This window comes from Elephantulus edwardii, unplaced genomic scaffold (assembly GCF_000299155.1).
Source record: "Elephantulus edwardii isolate Elephantulus edwardi_28Jun2011 unplaced genomic scaffold, EleEdw1.0 scaffold00193, whole genome shotgun sequence".
Taxonomy (NCBI): domain Eukaryota; kingdom Metazoa; phylum Chordata; class Mammalia; order Macroscelidea; family Macroscelididae; genus Elephantulus; species Elephantulus edwardii.
Genome location: NW_006399943.1, coordinates 137541 through 159022, shown reverse-complemented (window position 1 = coordinate 159022; position 21482 = coordinate 137541). Strand labels below are relative to the sequence as shown.

At 49.6% G+C, this 21482-nt stretch overlaps 1 pseudogene; it reads right to left on the bottom strand.

The window, feature by feature from the left end:
* Nucleotides 1-21253, bottom strand: part of LOC102855420 — a 25765-nt pseudogene extending 4512 nt beyond the window's left edge.
* Nucleotides 21254-21482: the final 229 nt, after the last annotated feature.

The following is a 21482-nucleotide window of genomic DNA, read 5'->3' as shown; positions in this document are numbered from 1 at the left end:
TATACCATCTATTCCTGGAGCCTTATTTTTTGCCATTTCCTTCAAAGCAGCCTGAACTTCTTCTTTCATCACCATAGGCTCTTGCTCATATGTTGTTTCTTGAAATTCTTCTGTGACTGCCAATTCCTTTCAATACAGTGATTCAGTATATTCCTTCCATCTTCTTTTAATACTTCCTGGATCATTTAACATTCTGCAGAAAGCATCCTGATTATAGCAACTTGAGGTTTGAATTTGTTCTTCAGTTTCTTGAGCTTAAGAAATGCTGAGCAAGTTCTGCCCTTTTGATTTTCTGACTCCAACTCCTTGCACATTTCATTGTAATATTTTGCTTTGTCAACCCTTGCTGCCTTTTGAAATCTTCTATTCAACTCTTTAGTATCTTGATATCTACATGCTTCCTTACTGAGCTGGCCCCCACCCCGAATCAGTCCACACCTAAAACTCTGGAAAACAGGGTTGCTTCTGGTCCCGGCCCCTCCAGGGTCTCTGGAGGCTAAGCAGAAGGTTGGAGGTTCAGACCCACCTAGAGACTCCTTGGTGGAAAGGGTTGGCCATTTACTTCCCCAAAATCAGCCATTAGGACCCTTCAGAGCACAGCTGTGGTCTGACACACGGGGTTCACCAGGACTCAGAGCAAATCAGTCAAAATGTGCTTTTTTTTTGCCACTTGAGACATGTGTTTGGCCTCGCTCGTCTCACCTGCCGAGGATGGAAGCAGATCAGCTGCCCTCTGAAGCCTGCCCCATTTGTCTCTTGATCACCGTGCAGGCTCACTGCGGTGTATTCCAAAGTCCGTGACGTGGCGGGTTTAGTTTGGCTTTGGGTTTGTTTTGATTTTGTCCCCCTTTCATCTAGCTCGATGGCTGTGACATTGTGCCGGCTAAGCCGGTGTTCTTGTTGGAGCCCTGGAGGTGTTCGTCTGCAACCACCTGACAAGCAGGGTGGAAATAACAAGTTGAGTCACTCAGGCCTCCAGCTACGTTTCTCTGCCTCCTGTCAGTCTGCATGTCATGGTGGCTTGCATGTTGCTCCACACAGAATTAAACCAAAACCAAGCTCACTGTCATCGAGTCCGTTCTCCCGACGACCCCCCATGGGGTCTGGAGGCTGTAAATCTTCACCGGAGGATCTTGACTCGCTTTTCTCATGAGGAGCGGCTAGCAGATTCAAACCACCCACCTTTTGGTTTGAGTACACTTTGTAACCCCAGGCTCTTAAATGTCATCAACAATCTAAACACTGGCAGGGTCACCCATGGGGCCCAGACCTTAGAGCTTCCAGAGTAACACAGCCAAGGAGAAGTGTGACCACAGAGCTCCTTAGAGCCAAGGATGGTGGTGTTTCATCTCACAGCCTCTGTGCATGTTGTCAGAAGGGCCAGGCCTTGGAAAAAGACATCACGCTGGGGAAGGTGCAAGGTCAGAGGAAGACAAGAAGACCTTCAGTGAGCTGGACTGACACAGTGACTGCAACAATGGATTTGAACATGGTGGAGATCAGGACGCCTCCGGACAGAGCCAAGTTCAGACGGTTCACAGGGTCACAATGAGTCAACTCAGTGGCACCGAAGAACAACAAACTAACCCAGCCCGCGGACGCAAAGCCCCACACAGCAGAAGGCCCAGCTTCAGAGAGTCTGCAGCGAAAAGGACAAGCGTCAGCATGCTGCTGAAGGTCTCTCCAAACACACTTGCTGAGAAAAGGCAGCGGCAGGAAGAATGGATTGCTTGGTTAGCGCAAATACCAGCCAGCACCCTCGATCTGTGGAGGGAGAATGGATCCGCTCCACAGTGCTTAGTGAGACTGGAAATAACCCTAATTGCTGGAGAACTACCTGAGACTTGTCCCCACGCTCCCTGGAAAGCACGTGGATCGTTCTACGCACCATGGTGAAGGTGCAGCTCAGAACAAAAGTCTCTTTTTTGGGTCTGTGCTGAGGATAATTTCTCAAACTCAGAAAGTTGAACTCACACATCTTCTCCTCTGAGGGGTAGGTAGGGATGTTACGTGTTGCCAAGATCTGAGGACAGACCATCAAGGGTAGGCACACCCTCCCAGAGACTGGGATGTCCAGTTGCTTGTTTGTTGTTGTTATTATGTACAGTCGAATCAGAACTGACCCAAAGCTGCCTGTTTAGTGGGTTTTCAGAGACAGTAAATCTCCTGGGGCTTCCTGTGGCGTCATCCTTACCGGGGCAGATATTCAGGTCTCTCACGGAGCTGCTGAGTGGGTCTGTATCGCCAGCCTTCTGGTTTGCAGCCAAAGCTTCTCTACTGTGCTACCAGGGCTCCTGACCCATGAATGTTAGTTGTTGTTATTGTTGTTATGTGCCGTCGAGTTGCTTGCGACTCATAGCAATCCTATCTACAACAGCCCTAAACTCCGCTCTGTCCTGTGCCAATCGCACTGTCTCTGACACACCCATCCCGATTACCCCAGTCACTGAATCAATCCACCTCATAGAGGGTCTTCCCCTCCTGCGCCGTCCCTCCACCCTCCCAAGCATGATGTCCCTCTCCAAGGACCGGTCCCTCCTCACAACATGTCCAAAGTATGTTAGACGTAGCCTCAGGATCCTTGCTAGTAGGACGTTTTTTTAGAAACCCAGTTCCAAACCCCGGTTTAGCATGCTGGGTGACCAGAAGAAGCTGCCTGTGGTCACCGGTCCAGTGTGTCCTGCGGGCAATAAACGCCCCCCTCACAAAACCCCAAGCACCCACATCTGTGGAGTCCATTCTCCTCATGGCCGCTGCTCAGCGAGTGTCCAGGGTGAAACGTAATGGCAGCTGGCAAGCCCCTCACCCTCCCACAGTGCGGTCCCAACAGCAGAGCTTTCGGACAGCGGTACAAGGCTTAACACACACAGTCACCATAGAGAACTAGGAGGCTCTGGTGGCCTAGCCCACTAGGGAGCAGGGCTGCTAACGTAAAGACGGAGCCTCTGTGGTGGTTCAAATCCAGCAGCCGCTCCTTGGGAGAAACACAGTCCATCTCCTCCCATGATTGACGTGCAGCCTCCGAAGCCCAGCGGAGGAGGGTCAGCTCCAAGCAGGCTCGTCCTTGACGGCAGGGAGCTTCTATTTTTTTTTTTTTTTTTATTAATTGTAATGAAAGTTTGGCGAGCTCTGGTGGCCTAGTGGCAGGAAACTGCACTGCAATCCCAGAGGTGTGCGGTTCAAATTCATCAGATGCTCGGCTGAAGAAGGTGGAACAATCGCCTCCTGTACCAGTCAGATCCAATTTGATGGTACACACATTAAAAAAAAAAAAAGACAACAATTGTAATGAAAGTTTACAGAGACTTAAGGTTTCCAGTCATTCATTGTTGCGTTTCCCCCCCTACCCACGCCCTGCCCCCAATTCACTCTTCTCCTTGAAAAGAAAGAAAAACTCTTTCATTGTTATGTAATCCCTCCCCCCAAGTCCACTCCACTATGCAGCCTTCACTCTGGACTTCTGTAATAACAAGAATACCCAATCATATATCACTTTTAAACAGTTCTCTCCCTCATCTGTTTCAACGCAGTATACATCATTCCTCCCCTCCTTTTCTGTCTTCCCTCAACCCTGATGTCAGTCCAGTTTTTACAAGAGTGACACTATGCAATATTTGTCCTTTTGTACTGAGATATTTCACTCAGCATAATGTCCTCCAGGGTCACCCGTTTTGCATAGTTTTTCATGAGTTCCTTGGTTTTCAGTCAGGGAGCTTCTTACAGAGGAATGATAGGATCCACTTGACTTGTCCTACTGGATTAATTTCTGTGAGTTACATTTAGGGTGTTGTTTCGGGCCTGGGGATCCACTTCTTTCTCACTCCCACTGCTGCCCTTGTCCTTGTCCCGTCAGCTCCCTGGTGGACACTGCTGGGTGGTTCTGAAGCCACCCGAGCAGACATAGTCCCAGACTAATGTTGCTGCAATATCGAGGAAGCCCTCTGCCCTTCTTCATAATCGTGAGGGGCAGGCAGGCACCACCGTCTACCACTCGGGTGCAGTGAACAGCCGGGGTGGGGTCCGTCACCCTCTGAGGAGGGGGCATGAGCACCCAGCACCCGGAAGCAGGATTCAGGAGCTGCCTGCACAGACTGTTAAGCACTGGATGTGGGGTGGGAGGCGGGTTTCACCTGCCGGCTTTGATAAATGGTGGAGACCTTTCCCATGGAGCTCAATGCATTTTAATTTCAAGCTGCTGAAAATAAGCTCTTTTTTTCCTTATTTGCCCTTTGCTAAGTGCTGAGGCATGAATAAACTCCCCCAATCTGAGTATCTAATTTTTATTAATAATATCTGCACTCAATCCATAATGGTTAATGGCGGAAAACATTTAAAGAAACTCATGGAAATCCTGGGGGAAGGAACATGACAACTCACCACGGGCTGCTCTCCGTGGGCTTCCCAGCAGCATGGACCCCAGGGAGCCTTGGTGGTTAAGCCCTCGGCTGCTAACTGAAAGGGCAGTGGTTCGAAACCACCAGTCGGTCAGAAGGAGAAAGTATAGCCGTCCACCTCTGCAAAGGGAACAGTGTCCTCTGTCCAGCAGAGCCATTTGGAGAAGGAGTCAGTGACATCTCCAGCCACAGAAGGGGGCAAAACTGGCTTTTCAGTGAGCTGCTCCAGGGTGGGAAAATGAAGTTCAAGGGCTTTGAGGCAAAATATGTTTTCAAAAATTTACACATTGGCAAATGCCTAACAAACAGGTCCGTGTTTAGACATTGCTGCACAGATAATAATATCCCCAGAACTGCCAAAAGAATGGACCGACAGGGCTTGGAGAAGGACAGACAGAGCCCTGGTCTTGCTAACTGTGGACATGTTATCAGGAGGGACCAGTCCTCGAAGAGGGACGTCATGCTTGGCGTCTCCGTCATCTAGTGCTGCTATAACAGAAATAGCAGGCCAACGGCTTTAATGAGCAGGAATTTATCCTCCTATGGTTCAGGAAGTGAGAAGTTCAAAGCCAGGGTGCCAGCTCTAGGTGAAGGCCCACTCTCTCTAGTGGGTTCCGAGGAAGGTCTTGTCTCCTTCGGTATCCACAGGCCAGGCATTCCTCCAGGACCTCCAGATTCCTGGCCTCCCCAAGAGCTTCAAGTGCAGGAGGATACCCTCCCCTTCCGACGACTTTTTCCTGGTTGCTCCACACCTCACCTCTCTTTCCTCTCCTGTTAATTTATAGCCACATCCTAGAGAAATGTCTGTGATGGGATTAGGGGTGTTATATCATTTTACAACTATTTGGTTTTTCAGGTCATGGGAACCACTGGAAAGCTTCCACATTATACCAGTACATACATGTTTTGGGGGACCCCAATTCAGTCCATGATGCTTGGTAAAGTGGAGGGTGAGAGATGAGAGGAAATTACTCAACGAGATAGGAAGTTCCTCAAAGAGGTGGATTGTCACAGAGACTGCAGCAATGGGCGCAGGCCTGGCAATGGCCGTGAGCACGGAATAGAACCGGCCAGCGTTTCCCTTCCCAGCACGTGCATCCCTGGGAGTTGGCCCTGACTCCACGGCTTCTAATGACAGCTGCATTGGATGCTCAAAGCCTGTGTGAGCAGTCGTGAACTGCTCTTCTTACAGTGAAACCTTCAGATGCTCCTGATGCCTTCACAGCCTCCGTGCGCAGGGAGGGGAGGGAAGAGCCCGCTTGCTCTGCTGTTTCAGGTGGCAGCTGAGGGGAAGTGGCTCTTGGGAATGTGTAAAACTAAATTCTTTTGGGGGGGAAACTTTGTGGACTTTTCTTTGTTGTGCTTTGAACAATCAAATGCAGCTCTCAATAGGCGTCCTGTCATTCAAGGGAGACTGGCGTTGGCGTTGCCAGGGGTACGGGCGCAGGAAGCATCTGAGCTCTTTGATGGACACGGCTCAGGCTGTGCAAAGTGGAGGTTGGGAGCACTTTAATTTGGGGGTGACTTGCCAGGAAAGGAATTTAAAACTTTCTCAACTACTTTGGAAGAGAACAACGCAAAGTTCTCCTCGTTCTGCAAAGAGATGAGCACGCCACAAAGGCACCGGTGACATTTGAAAGGCACTGACTGTGGGTAATAACACTCCAAATATACCTCGGAACGCTCTGCTCATCACTGCTCTTTATGGATCTAATGACTCCAGGTATTGTCAAGAAAAAGTTTCGTGTTGACACATGTTGTTCTTTAAAAGAAAGAAAAGGCAAAAAAAAAATTAAAAAAGAAAAAGAAAAGGCAAAGGCAGGAATGTGAGAACGCTCTCTGAGGGACTGCACCAAGAGAGGGGCCCGGTCACCGCTGACTGCAGAGACACCAAAAAGCCAGCTGTCACCAGCCTCTGGCAACCCTGTGGATGCAGAGTGGAGCTATGACCCGTGGGTATGCACCGTGGTGGCGTTGTCAGAAGTGGACTGCCAGCCCTTTCTTCGGAATTGCTGCTAGCTGGTTTCGTACAGCCAACCTTCCAGTTAGGAGTTGCCTGCACCACTGGGTACTGGCATTTTAGCATCGGGGCATGTGCCAGCTCCAGGCCCAGTTGGGGCTGTTCTACTCCACGTCTGGTTGCTCGGTGACATTGATTGGCCCACACCAGAGTGTACCTTTAGAGAGTATACCAACTGCCCTGGTGGGTGAGGGGCAGGGAGTGAAGGGGAGACGTCTGGAAAATGCAGCTCATTGCCTGGCAGCTCGTTCCCATGAACTGCAGCCCCTGGAGCTCAGGGGAGGCAACAAGAGTCCCCTCACAGGTGCAGCTCAAGTGTCCCTCTTGCTAGGTCCAGAAGCGCTGCTGGTGTGAAGTGTTAAGTGTTGCACTGCTAGCAGTAAGGTCAGCAGTTCAAATCCACCAGCGGCTCTGACAGAGAAAGATGAGCAATCTCCTGAGGTTAACATTTGTCGCCTTGAAAACCCAATCAATCTAGGACTCTTGTGAATGAGCGTCAACTCCACGCAGCGGTGGGTATTTGGGTCTGGTTTTTATGAAGCAAGCTGGGCCTCATTCATTCTTACCCCAGGGCCTTTGCACCTGCTGTGTGCACGGCTGGGCCTTCCCAGGATTCATCTGGCACCCCTTCCCAGAGGCCCCAGGATCTGCACACAGTGAACACACCCCCCCCCTCAGAAGAGAGGCCTGGGGATCTGTTTCTGTACACTCAGCCGTAATCACCATGTGGAAGGCAGTCTACACTGACAGACTCAGGTGCCGTGGATCAGAGTCCACGCCATGGCCATTGGTCTGGTCACTCTGACTTCTCTTTAGAGCTTAGAAGATGACCTGAACGTGCTTGAGCGTGCTCGGTGCCAGCTCCCTGCACCACTGACAAGCAGGCTGCCTTTGGAATTGTGGGGGTTGCTTTCTTGATTGTCACAGGTGTTGGGGAGGCCTTTGGGGGGCAGAGTCACCCAGCGGCCTGCAGTGTACTGGATGGAAACACTCAGTGCTGCCCCCAAAAGCGCCCCACTGGGAGTGACTGCGAGGGCATACAGTCGTCATGGGGTCACTGTGGGGGGCTTGCCCTACAGCCAGCCTGTCCCATGCCCTGGGGCACTGGGGGGCTTGGAGCCCCTCTCACACTCACAGGCTAGTTGTTCGTTCAGTCTCTTCCGAGTCCCTTAAAAGCACCATGCAGAATGTACTTCTGATTAGTGATTCACAAATGTTTTCCAAATTAATCAGCCCTTCCTCGTGGGCATTGCACTTACCTAAGCACGCGGATCAATAAACACTCGGATAAGTCAGGGCCACGCCGGTCTCGTCCCAGGTCGGCGTCATCACTCACTCCACCTCCTTAATGGGACCTTTCTCGGACACGACACGCTAATTTATTCATTTATTCATTAAACCTCTCAGGGTGATTTACCAGCTGAAGAGAGAGGTGACGGGGGAAATACGGATTCGGTGTGATGATCCGGCCACCTCGGCCTCGGCCCCAGGAGCCCCTGAACTTTAGGAAAGGGTGAAAGGGCTTCGATGCCGAACATGAGGAAGAGAAGTCGCAGCAGGAAGAAGGCAGAGCAGCCGTGGCAATTAGAACATGCTAGCGCATCAGAGACGTGATTAACATTCATCACTGGCGGCGAAACGGTTGTTATAATGGTGTGGTGTTATAAAAATGATAGGGCTATTAGGAAATAATAGGAAATTTATCTTGCCTCTTTTCGCATTAAGATATAATAAAATTGTACTTGGAAAACAAATGGTGCCTCCTCGTATCCTCATGAAACACTAGTTGGGCCTGGACGATAAATGAGCTCTGGTGACGCAGTGGTTTAAGTGCATCACAGCAGAAAAGAATGGCTGGTTTGAGCCCAGAGCCGCTGGACGGGGCACGGGGGGTGCTCTGCTCTGTCCTCTAGGGGGGATCTGGGCCGGAAGGGACTGGATGGCAGTGGGTGGGCCAACGAATGAGGGCCTTCCTAGGATTTGGTTGTGGGCCGGTTTGTTCTTTCTTTCAGTGGTACCAGTCATCGTGCTTGGCAAAGTGGAGGGTTGGCAAAAAGAAAAAGACCCTTGCAGAGGTGTCCGACATGCTGCTGCTGCCATTGTCCTTGTCTTCTGTCACATTAGATCGGACCATCGCTGACCCTTCAGCGGGTTTCCAGAGGCAGTTAACTGCAAGCACGGAGATTGCCCATCTGTCTCCCATGGAGCAGCTGGTGGATTCGAACTCCTTGCCTTTTAGATTTTAGTGCAGCATCTTATCACTAGGCCACCAGAGTTCCCTTGGGTTGACATAGAGGCAGAGGAATGGACTCGAGTCCAGCAGTGATGGGAGGATGGTGCAGGGCCCGCCGGGGTGCTGTTGTACACAGAGTCACCGCGAATCGGAGGAGATTCGACGGCACCGACCAGCAACCCAAACAGAACCGAATCCCCTGCTGTCACATCTGTTCTCACCACAGCGACCTTCCCCTGGGGTTGTGAGGGGATAGATCTCTTTGGGAGCAGACCTCCTATCTTTCTCCCTAGGAATGACTGGTGGATTTGAACTGTCAACCTCTTAGCAGTGCAGCGGGAATGCACTATACCATATAAGGGGATCAGAAGGAAGGAAGTGACGCAGCCAGGGCCCTGACTTGGTCGTTAGCCTCCAAAACGATGAAAAAATAGAGCCACTCACTTGGGATATTTAAGTCAAAGGAAACAAAGTTGTTCACTCATGAGATTTGTGCCAAAGTTACACTAAGTACCTGCCACAGTCTGTCCTGCATTGCATCATGAAGTTAGAGAAACTTCTAGAAAGAAAATGGCTTCCTCCTGGACCCAGAGGCCAACTGAGGCCTGGCAGAGTTAACCATCACCTCGAAGGTGCTCCTTGGTGAGACAGCTCCTCTGACCAGGCCCCAGGCAGGTCAGCACGGTGTCGAGCGTGTGGAGGACTTTGGGTCATCTGTCCTTGAGATGCAAAGGACCTCCTCAAGCCCAAGGAAGGTGTTTTTATGGAAGGAAAGAAGGCAGTTCTGTGACAGAGAGGATGCCATTTCAGGGTGACCCTGTCCACTTCTTTTTGGGGATAAAAACATAAGATCATGTTGTCCAAGACCAGGGTTGCTGTCATCAGCTTAATCCTCTCGAGATGGGTCTCAAAAGAGTGTGGCACTAAGACAGACATTCTTTACTAGTTGGTTAAAAGTTTGAAGATTGTCTCAGGGTAGTAGTTTTGGGCTTCATCCAAACTCCATGGCTCCCAAAAACCTAGAGTTCATGAGAGTTTGCGATTCTGTTCTACGTTTCTCCCCCTTTGATCAGGTTTCTTCTCCAGGATCTTTCATGAAAATGCTCTGAAGTGGCTGTCAGCCACAATCCAGTTCTCCTCATTTCATGGCAAAGGAGGCAGTTGTTCATGGAGGTAATGAGCTACATATCTCATTTCCTCCCCCTGGAACTTGATCCTTTTTCTTCCTCTATTGTTCCAGGTGAACTGAGGCCATTTCTGTACTTTACCTTAAGTTTGTATGAAACTCTAAAGCTTTAAGAACTTACACTGAGAAGCGGACACAGCTTCTGGAAAAGATTTTTTGGTTTAAGAGTCAAGAGACTTAGTTTCTAGTCCTTGGACAAGTCTGCTGTCACCCCAGATCTCTTCTTCTTCATGTAAACAGTAGGATGTTAGATGGGGGGAAAAAGCATGGGGTTCTTTCCAGCTCTTAAGGAGCCCAGTGGTTCAGTGCACGTTAGGCTGTTAACTGGAAGATCAGGGGTTCAATCCAGGAAAGACATGGACAGTCTCCTCCATGAATATTTGCAGCCTCAGAAACACGATGGCGAGTCAGGAATCACTTAGAGCCGGGCTGCTGCCATCAGGGCTTCGCTTTGGTTTGGCCAGCTCTTCTCACCTTGCCATTCCAAGTTTCTCTTTCTCTCCTTTCTTAACTAGCATTACTCCTAAAAGTTCCACCCCAAGATCTCCCTGCCAGTACTTCCATGAAGAGAACGTACCTTCAAAAAGTGTGCAGACGCTTCCACAACTAAAAGAACAGAGCTAGTGGCACCGAACTGTATACAGAACAAGTATTGAACTGGTGTATGCTCTGTTATGTCTATTCCCAAGAGTAACAACAAATAAAAGAAACCATTATGAAAGAGAAAGAAAGAAATACAGAGAAGCGTTCTCTTCTGGAAGCAGATGTATGAACCAACACCAACACAGTGCCAACATTAATAAAGAAAAGGAGAGAAAGACTTTCTTTTCCTTGATTCCTTTGGAAACACAAGTAATCAGCTTGATTTCTTAGGAACCTTGATTGTTTGGCTTATAGTTTTCCCTGAGTGGGGCCTGTTTAAAATAAGGAGTTTCTAATTCTCCTTCAACCAAAGTGACTAAAATACCCAGAAATCCAGTGAGTGGACTGTCTGAACTTTGAACACTAATGTTTATGTAACCTTGCCGGTGACTGTTTCCAAAGCAGTCCAGTTCCAGCCAGGTGAAAGAGAAAAGAGTTGTAACTGCATCTTGAGTCCAGGATCTGCCCGTGACTTTGCTGTATCACCATCTGCCCCTTCTCAGTCCTGGTTGAGCTCTCCCCCTGCCGCTGGAGATTCCAAGGACTTTAGGAGAATTCTGTCCAGTGCAGCATTTGATTACAAACCCTTGCTCCTGATTTTATACTTTAACCTGAAGTAAGAAAGAATATTCTTCAGTCGTCCTCTGATAAGGGGAATCAACAAATTCCTCTTCTTTTTAATTTCTTGGGTTTGTTTTTAAAAACTGTTTTATTTGTGCTGTGATAGGGATGAAGTTTTACAGGGCAGGCCAGGTTGCGTTCCACAGAGCACATGCATTTCTTTCCGCTGACTGCAATCTCCGCCCCGTGACAGCACTCATTCCACTTCTTCCTTGTGTCCTCTTTTCCATTCTTCAATACACTGACCAGCAGTCAGGAGGCCCGGAGATGTATTGCAGTGAGAAGGAGGGACCTCTCCAAACTATTGAGAAGTAATGATGTCAGTTTGAGGACTAAGGAGTCTGATTCGGGTCTTTTCAGTCACTTGCTGTGCATGGGAGAGCTGGACAAAGACTAAGGATGGCAGAAGAAGAGTTGATGTCTTTGAACTACGGTGTTGGAAAAGAAGGGGATGGACTGTGAAAGGAATAAACAGATGTCTTAGAAGAGGCACAGTCAGCATGCTCTTGAAGGCAAAGAGGCTGAAGCTGTGTCTCTTATACTTTGGGCTTGTTGCTGGGAGAGGCTATTTCTTGGAGAAGGACAACATGCTTGGGAAGTTGGAGGGAGACACAGAAAGAGGGGAAGGTTCTTAGCCAAATGAGACATCACAGTGACCGCTGCAATGGGCTTGAGGGTGTCAGAGATGATGAGGTTGCAATCCCAGAGGTGTGCTGTTCGAATCCACCAGATGCTCCGCTGGAGAAGGAGGGATAATCTCCTGTACCAGTCAGATCTGATTTGACGGTACACACACAAAATAACAACAACAAAAAAATTTTAAAAAGATAGGGTGAGGTTGGCACAGGATAGAACAGGGTTCAGATCTGCTGTTCAAAGGGCCGCTATGAGTTGTATGTGATTCAATAACACCTAACAACAACAACAACGTCTTTCTATCCCTCCCCGGCATATGAGCATGATTTATTTATTGTTGTAGTTGTGTGTGTAAAACACATACCCGCTGAGCTGTGTCTACACAGCCATGCAGGGAGCACGGACGGGACATGGATGGGACCCTTCGAGCCGAGCAGCCTTGCTCACCCTCCGTCGCTGGGCCACACACATGAACTCCGACCCCAGGTTCGCTCTCGGATCTTCGGGGTCCCAGCCCTGGTTTTCCCTGGAACGGCCATCTGGAAAGGAATGAGGAGATGGTTAGGAGGGAAGTGAGCCCGTCAACCGAGTTGTGTTACCGTTGGTAAAGGTTAGCCATGATTCATAAGCTCAAGCTAGGAAGCCAGGTAATAAAACGAGCGCATAATATTGGGCCGCCAGGCAGACAGGGGGGCAGAGCTGAATGACAACTGAATGCGGCGGGGGCTGCGCAGCAGCGAGGAGTGGGTGAGAGGAGAAATAAAGAGAGACGCGATGGAAAGCAACAGTGGGGGCGAGCTCCGGGGCCTGTCACTCTGTCTTAGGAGAAATTAAGAAGCCAGACAGATTACAAGAGCGCTCACGTCTGCAAAGAAACCTAGCCAGACAGCCTGGGTGGGTGTGACCATGTGGGTGTGCAGGGCTGAGCTGCTGGGTGGGGTGCTGAAAGGTCTCCCTGGTTCTCCTGTTGTGAAAGAGAGTGACATTCCAGAAAGCCGTGCTTTATCACGGGTCAGTGTGTAACCAGAGAAGTGGTAGCTCAGTGGCAGATTCCTTGCCTTCCATGTGGTGGACCAGGGTTCGATTCCCAGCAGTGTATCTCTTGTGCAGCCATTATCAGTCCGTCATTGGAGGCTTCTGTGTTGCTATGCTGATGACCCACCTACACAGGCGAAGTAAGAAGAAAGGCCTGGAGATCAAGTTCTGAAAATCAGGCAGTTAAAATAAATGCTACAGATGACAATGGCCACAATTACGAATGATGAGGACTGAGCGGGACCAGGCGGGCCTCCATCCCCACAGTGCACGGGCTCACAGCCCTGTAGCAGGCACTTGGATGGACCGGGACCGTGCAGGGGTCCCTTCCTCCATGCACGAGGACACGGCCTTGTACCAAGCACATGCTCCCTCTTTTCCATGTGCAGAGACTGAGGCGGGTGGCTTGCTGAAGATTGAACAGAGAGAGGATCTGGCATTACCACCCTCCACAAGACCCTGGTGAAGGTGCTTCTCTCTGTGTGGGCTACTGGGCAGTTTCCAACCCCAGGGCGCCTCTAGATCCCCTGGCCTTGGTCACCGTGATACCGTGGGTCCTATTCCACAGGAAGTAGGTGCACTGCTCTAAATTGCATCCTGTCTGCATGGGGCTGCCTCCTTGAAAAGGTGGCATGGGATCCTGACCAGGCAGTGAGTTCATCATGGGTGACGAACAACCTAGAAAAGGAGGATGAGAGAGCAATCAGCACCGCCGAAATGCACCATGGAGACTTGAAACGATGTGCATTCTGGTGTGTATCTTCTCAGCTACAGTCACAAATGATTAGAAAAGTAAAACCGAAGAAACTCAAGGGCAGTCTTAGAAAACGACTGCGCATCAAGCAAGTTTGGTGAACTCTGTAGTTGTCTGGTCATTCTCACAACTAGCCTTCCAATCCACAATAATTTTCATGTTCCTTCAAGTGGTGACAAAACAAACAAAACACCCAGCCCAGGGTAGGTCTGTAGTACGTGAAAGAGGGATTAGGGTTTAACTGGGTTTTAACAACTATCACCTGCTAATGATTTCAAGTCCTCTTGCCCTCTAACCAGTTCCTTGTGGTGTTTCTGTGACAGCAGAGGGACTAAATACCTAAGACAGCCCCGGCCGGGTCACTCCTGATGACAGGTTACTGTCCCTGAATGGCGATTCTTCCACGTTCACCACTGTTATGACCCACCACTTGTCTGCCATCCTCCTGGACGCCTCCAGGTTACAGCCCTTCCAACGGAGACTCAGTTAAGGTTTTTACCTTTTAGGATTTCGTAAACACACAGTGCAGGCAGGGTTTCTGAGGGCTGCTGAAACCACTTAAGACAAGGGCTGTTTTCAAACACACTAAGTAGGGCAGAGTTTAAACACGCACGCAGTTCTCTTTGCGGACATAAAAGGTATAATGACTGAGCTTACACAGCCCTGGCCATCTCGCTTGTTTACTTAGTATTTCCCAGGGAATTCTGTTAAATCAGCGTTCCCTGCGCTGGTCTTTGCTGATTTTGAAAGGAATGTCCTTTTTTCTTCTTCTTCAGTTGAGAAATAAATTTAACTGTTCTTCACCCAGAAAAACTTTCTCAGACATTTGTCCTAATCGCAATGGGGCAATGATGGTGGAGCCAATAATGACAAATGCCGTGACTGGTACGTCAGTTCTGGCTGTAGCCACCCTAGAGGACCAGGCAGGGCTGCTCCACAGGTTTCCAAGACTTTCATTAACTGCTGTAGAATCTTTCCCTGTAGACCTGGTAGGTCTGAACCACCAACCTCTGGATTAGCAGTTAAGTGACTAACTGCACAGCCAGGGCTCATCTCTGGTCACGACACACTCTCTCTCTCACTGTCATTGGGAGGCTTCATTTCTCTTTATTTTGATCAAAAGGGGCTCGTCTGTCCAGAAGGCTCTCACCCCTAGTCTGCAGATGGGAAAATAGGGCCTCAGAAATGTGAAGGAATTGATTTGGGGTCACAGAGCCAGGACACACATTCACTCACTCACTCATTGCCGCTGGGCGGGCACTGACTCGTAGCTGGCCCTCCAGCGGGGTCCTCAGCTGGAGCCCACGTGGAGGAGAGTGATCGCCCGTCCTTCTCCCAGAGAGCCCTTGATGGGTTCAAACTGCCAGGGAGGTGCTGCCTGTGGGGTATCAGTACAGCACCCGACAGACCAGGCCACAGAGCTCCCAGCAAGTTCAGATCTTGACTCCAAGTCCATACTCTTAACCACTGTTGTTTTCTTTAGTGCTTTAAAAATTACTGAATTATTAAAAAAAAAATATTAACTAACAACAACAGAGAGAGAGAGCTCTGTTGTCTTAGTGGATAGAAAGTGATACTACCAAGCCAAAGGTGGGTGATTTTAATCTGCAGCCCTCAGGCCTGGTTTTAATTGTTTTTGGTCAAACATTCTTCTAAGTGGTCTAGCACTGGTCTGTCCATTTGCTGTACAGAGGTAACTCGTGGTTGCTGTGAAGCTGAACACTGTGACCCTGATGTGTCAAATGTGATAATGGTTACCCATGGTGGACAGTGTTTGGTGGAGCTTCCCAATTAAAACAAGCTTGGAAGCAGGAGTGGCATCCACTTTCGAAATGGCTTGCCTCCGGAAATTATGAACTCAGAGAAATGATGAAAGTTATACAAGTGTTCAGATCTTTTGTTCCTAGGGTCGCTATGAGTTGTCTACGACTAGACGGCACTTAACAACAAAACAAAAAACCAATGTCACTGCTGTTGAGCTGATTCCAACTCTTCACGACTCTGTAGGCCAGCAGGGCTCCCTCCCCAGGTTTCCAAGCTGAAACTCATACAGAGGGTCATCTTTCGCTTTTCCTCGGAAAGGACGGGCATGTGCAAACCATTCAACTTTCAGTTAGCAGCCCAGCATTGAACCTGCTGGGCCCCCAGGGACTCAGTGGTTGAGGCTTAACCCAGAACCTTCAAATGTCTTCTTGCTGGATCTTCCTGACCACCCTGAGAAGACAAGGCACCTTAGCTGTCTCTCCAGAAACTGAGGCTCAGATGGGCTGGGGACGTGCTGGTGGAGCTGGGCTTCGATTCCAGATCCATTCTCCACCCTTTTGTGAGGCCTTAACAACGGCTACTGTGGGGAACAGTGCATCCTGGGTGGGACAGCTTTTGTGTCTGTCTCCCAGAAAGGTAATGATTGTGTTGGACATTACGAAATCAGTGTCTCTGACCACTGTAAAGGGGTCCACAAAAGAAGATCCTGGGCAGATGCAAGGAATGTGGAACAAAAGCCTAAAACCAGCCAGACTTACTGTCTGAAAGACACTGGCAGCCTCTTAAAGTACAGTCCCTTGTGAGCCCTTAATCCTGCACTAAAACTCACTCTTTTTGCTCAACTTTCAGCTAAACAATTCTGAAGCTCCACCCCACATACTTTGGGCATGTTGCTCAGAGGAGTCCTCGGAGAAGGACATCATGCTTGGAAGGGTGGAGGGTCAGTACAGGAGAAGGCTATGGGTGAAATGGATTAACAGAGTGACTGAGGTAACAGGGGCAGGTGTGTCGGAGACAGCCAAGATTGGCTCAGGATGGGGCAGGGTTCAGAGCTATTGTGCATAAGGTCATACTACAAGGTATAGTCAACTTGACACCCATAACAACAACATAAGCAGATCAATAACACCAGAGAAGGGCTCCCTCCTTCGACTAATAAACCACACAAGTTCAAAAGGGCAGCATTTTCCAAGGATAAAGCCTAGGAGAGAAGAAAAGGTAAGGTAGAAGGGTTAATGGAAATGAGAATCACAGGAAGGAACAGGGAAAAGTGTGGTTACACTGTGGGTATTGTAACTGATGTTATAAAACAAATACATATTTGTGTAGTGGATAGGGAGTTGCATTGCCACCCCAAAGGTGGACAGCTCGAATCCGCCAGCTGCTTCCAGGAGGAAAGATGGACAGTCCCCTCCTGGGTCATTTACAGCCTCTGCAAACCTGCTGGAGAGTCAGCTGTGAGTGGGTTCTGACTCAGTGGCAGTAAGTGAGTGATGAATGGCTGATTGTAAAATCAGTTTGCACTGTAAACTTTTACCCAAACCACAATGGGGGAAAATTTTTTTTAAAAAAAAGAAGTGAGCGTTCTGATTTATACACCAGTGGCTTCTGAGTCTAGTGATCTCCACCAAGTGAAATGAAAGAAATGTCTAAACGTCTAAGCTGGAAAATCGGACTTAAACCTAAGTCCCAGGAACAGGGTGAGCCCCAGGCCTTCCTTGACATCCACCCAAGACAGGAGTCAACAGTGAGAGAAGCACAACGTCCCCAGACAGTTGCAGGAAGGGCAGGCACCTTACGAGTGCTAGTAGGACTGAGTGTGGCATCTCTGCAGACAACCAGCGCGTGGGACTTCCTCGGCAGGTGAGCGTGTCTGTGGACCAAGCTTTTCTGGCTTAGGATCTAGAACAGGTGCCGGCAGCTTCTACTCCTTCAGCTTTGGTCCTGACAACTGACTCCAAAGTCAAAGGAAGACGGCATCCAGACGCCCTTGAAGCTGGTGGCCGCCATCAGTGCTGGGAGCTGAACTCCTGCGGCCTGTCCTTGTCTGGACTCCAGTCCCAGGCAGCCCGCTCCAGCCGGCCCCGCCCCGGCATTAGCAGAAGGGCAAAGCTAATTGGCTTTTCAGTTGCTAACTTCCAGCATCCATCATCAGGACGCCTCCAACTCGCACCGCAGTCGGGACTGGCCGGTGCCACGGCGAGGACTCGGCGGTCTTTTGTCTCTGTTTCGTTGACAACTGTTGGTAATTAGAAAATTACTGCCAAATTCATCTTCCCAAAACAGCTGAAGTCCAGCTTCATTGCTGAAGGACAGCTCAGTCTATGACTTCCTGGCAGACAGATAACCAGAGGACAGCACTGACGAGCTTCAGACATCAACTACAGAGCCCTGGTGGTGCAGGAGTTCAAAGCTTGACTGCTAACTGAAAGGTCGGTGGTTCTAAACCACTTAATGGCTCTGAGAGATCAGACAATCTGTTTCCAAAAAGATGACAGGTAAGAAAAGCTGGAGGGGCAGCTCTAATCTGTCACCCATAACATGGTCATTACAGGTTGGCATCAACTCGTTAACTAGAGGCCAGGGCTCTCTGTCTCATCGCCAAGCCACAGCTGTCCAGAAGACTTGACGTTGTGGAGTATTGTCGTCCATTCTGAGGAGATAAAGGCTCAGCAGAGGCCGAGACAGTGTTAGGTGGGTTCTACGTGCCATTGTCACAGTCAGAAGCATCTGCTCGTGTTCAGCCAGGAACTTATGCCATAAACATGAGTTGACACTTGGAGTCCTTGGATCTGTTCAGCAGGTAAGTTCCAGGCACTGTTCACGGCTCCAGCAGAAGCAAGGCAACATGTCCCTGCTCCCCTGCCCGCTACGTCCCAGAGGGAAAACTATCACCCGCAAACACATCAGAAAGAAGAAAGATGGAAACAGACAAGACAAAATGCTGTAACTGAGATCTGTGCGGAGGAGACTATTTTAGATCACAGTTAAGTTGAAGAAAGTACTTTTTGATAATAATGTTTTGTGTGTGAGTGGTTAAGTTCCAGGCATCTGTCTCCACACAGTGTGTTCGGCGATGCTGCTGGCGTCCTTCACCAAGTGCATTCTCACTATGGCCATCCTGGTTGTCCCCTCTCCGTCCATGCACACTGCCCCATACCAAGCCCATCAGTGGTTTCCTAAAACCAAGCCCGAGTACATTCTGACTCACGGGGCCCCAAGTTACAGAGCAGAACTGTGCCTCGGACTTTTCCTGATGGTCACCTTTATGGAAACTGACCATCAAGGCTGTTCTCCCACAGAACTGCTGGATGGACCCCCACTGCGAACCTTTAACACGCTCCACTCTGGGTCTTGCAATTGCTTCCTATCAAACCAGGATGTCCAGACTCCTTCCTACCAAGCCCTGCAGGAGCAGCTCGCTGTCCCATTCCCAAGCCCACAGGAGGCTGAGAAGAGGCAGGTGGGGGAGGAAGAGACCAAAGCAGGCCCAGGCAGACCTGGCAGAGGGGAAGGTTGATGGAGGCTCAAAAAGTGTCAAAGTCAGACTCACGTAAAGAGAAAGGTAACTGACAAAGAACACTGGGAACGTGTGTGTGTGTGTGTGTGTGTGTGTGTGTGTGTGTGTGTGTGTACATTACAGGAAAATGTTGACAAGGTGTGTTAGGGAGGGGAATAAAACTCCCCATTAGAACTGACTACGCCCCAAGAGTGTACCTCTTAATCATCCTTCAAGCCTGGACTGATCTCAGGCCTAGATGATCAATAACACTAGCAAGGTGCATAGGCCCTAGGACAATCACTCACATGAGATCCACCAGCTGATATTCACCACCTGAAATCTACCTTGAGGCAGGAAGGAGGAGTAGGCTAGGAAGATGAATGGAAACAAGAATCACAGAGAGGGATTGGGAAGAGTGCTGGTATACTGTGGGGACTGTGTTTAGTGCCATTAAACAAAATGTGGTGAACGGTTGGATGAGTAACCACTTTACCCTGTTAACTTTCATTATAGCAATAAAAGTAGTAAAACTGAATTCAGTTAGCATTTAAAGCAGTTAAAATTTCCTTCCCAGTTTTCAGGGAAAAGGTCACCTCTGATACAAAGTCAGAAGGTCCTATTATTAGGTGAACGATGCTAAGTAAATTCAAACAACAGAAAACTTGAAAAAATAAAAATAAGAACTTTTTCTAGAAGAGAGAAGGGGGGCTCTTGCCCCGGGTGAGGTCTGAGTTCTGATGACAGTTGGAACTATATGTGATTGAAATCCCTCCACTGAGAAGTTACTATCCTCTTAACTTCAGCCACAGGCCCAGCATGGCCGTCACCCCAAGCCCACACCGGGAAGGGGCACTGACCCTTTGGTTGGGCACTGGAAGTAGCTATCTTTCATCAGGGAACCCTGGCCGGAGCCTGCTGGTCATCTGTCCTGCTCAGACTCTCTGAGTTGTCACGGAGCTTTGGGTCTTCTCTGAAACCTCTCACAAAGCTGATATATGCAGAGTCAGGAGTGACGAAGCCCCCAGAAGCACCCCTCACCTGTGAAGGAGGGGAGCTGGCAGGGGGACAGGACAATCTCATAGTCCCTTCAGGTGGACAATCTGGAAGGTATTCCAAAAGCTTCTGGGAGCCCTTACAATGACCCAACCTTTCTTGTCATTCTCCACTCTCTCTCTTCTTTCAGAACCTTGTCAGATAGAACAGGACCACACGTGCCCAGGACCTGAATTATGGGATTCTGGTACCAGAGGAGTGTGAGGCTGGAAGTGACCAAAGGGGCTGTTGGGCCCTCGCCTCGTGGCCACCTCCCAGGCGTGTGTGGGCACACGGAGTTGGGTGGCTGGCTGAACTTTTGAGCTCTGTGCACTCTGATGGGGGAGATAGAGGGCATTGATTGGAGGCTTTGCACCCCTAAATGTGATCAGAAAGGAGCAGGGGCCCAAAGCCTGGGTATTCACACCCTCTTTCCAGACCTATGACATTAGATAAGTTACCAGCTCTCATTTCCCCAGGAGGTAAACCAAGGAGGCCTACATGGTGCCAGTTTTATAAGCCTCCAAACACAATGTTGTACAAATGTTAATTATTACCGTTTCCAGAGCTCTCGGCCAGGAAAAGCAGTAACTTAATAAGTTAATGTGGTGATTAGCCAATGTCCCCAAGATGATCCACTGAGTCAGACATCTGACCACCTCTTGATGTCTCTTCATGTTCCACGACTCAAGAAAACAAGACCCACTGGGCACAGGTCTCCAGCTAGCTTGGGCCAAATCGGACCCACAGATACTGTGCATGGTTGACCAGAGGGCTTCCTTTTTTTCAACTGTTAAAAAAAATTTATTGTTTCCATTTGGTCCAAAGTTTGTGCTAGGGGCTTCTGGGTGGGTAAGAGAAGCTTGCTGCTGACGGCAGGAGGAAGCCGAGGCCCCCCCGCAGGTACCCACAGACCCCTGGTCGTGCTTGAGGGTGAGTTGCTCAGAGATACTTGTCCAGCCCTGACGGTGGGCCGTCCAGTCTTCCAAAGTTGGTCAGATGGTCACCCATCTTCTTCAGCAGTTTCACTTCCTTATCCAGATAGTGGCTCTCCAGAAAGTCACAGAGATCGGGGGTCTGTGTGGGCAGAAGCCACGGGGTGCAGATCCAGGAGGGTCTGCTTCAGGTTCTTCTCCAAGGCCAGCGCTGCTTCCATGGCGTCCAGGGTCTTACCCCGCTCATCCCGGGATGGCTTCTGTAGGTCTTGGAAGAGGACACGGCCACCTGCTGGGTTTGCAGCTTCAAAAGACACTCACGCTTCTCCTTCACCAGCTCATGGAAGACGTGTCCTCTGCCTTCCAAGGCCACACCATCGCGGTCAAAATAAAAATCCACAGGGAGGCCGGTGTAGCAGGCCCGCACGTGCAGGGTGACCAGACGGCTGATGCTGGCCTCTGCATCGGTGTTATAATTCTGACAGATCTGAGAGCTCATAGTCGGTCAAAGATTTGGGTCTAACAAAAAACAGTGTTAGCTGGTCCCGAAAATAGGAGATGGCTAAGAAGACGGTCCCGGGGTTACGCCTGGAGATGAGGCTGAAGACCCAGAGGCTGGAGACTGATCCACAGACCTCTGGGGAACTCGAGGGCTGCCATTTAAAATCAGTTACCACTGTCCTACCTACAAGTCCACCAGGAGGCATCTCTAGAAAGGAAAAGGTGGG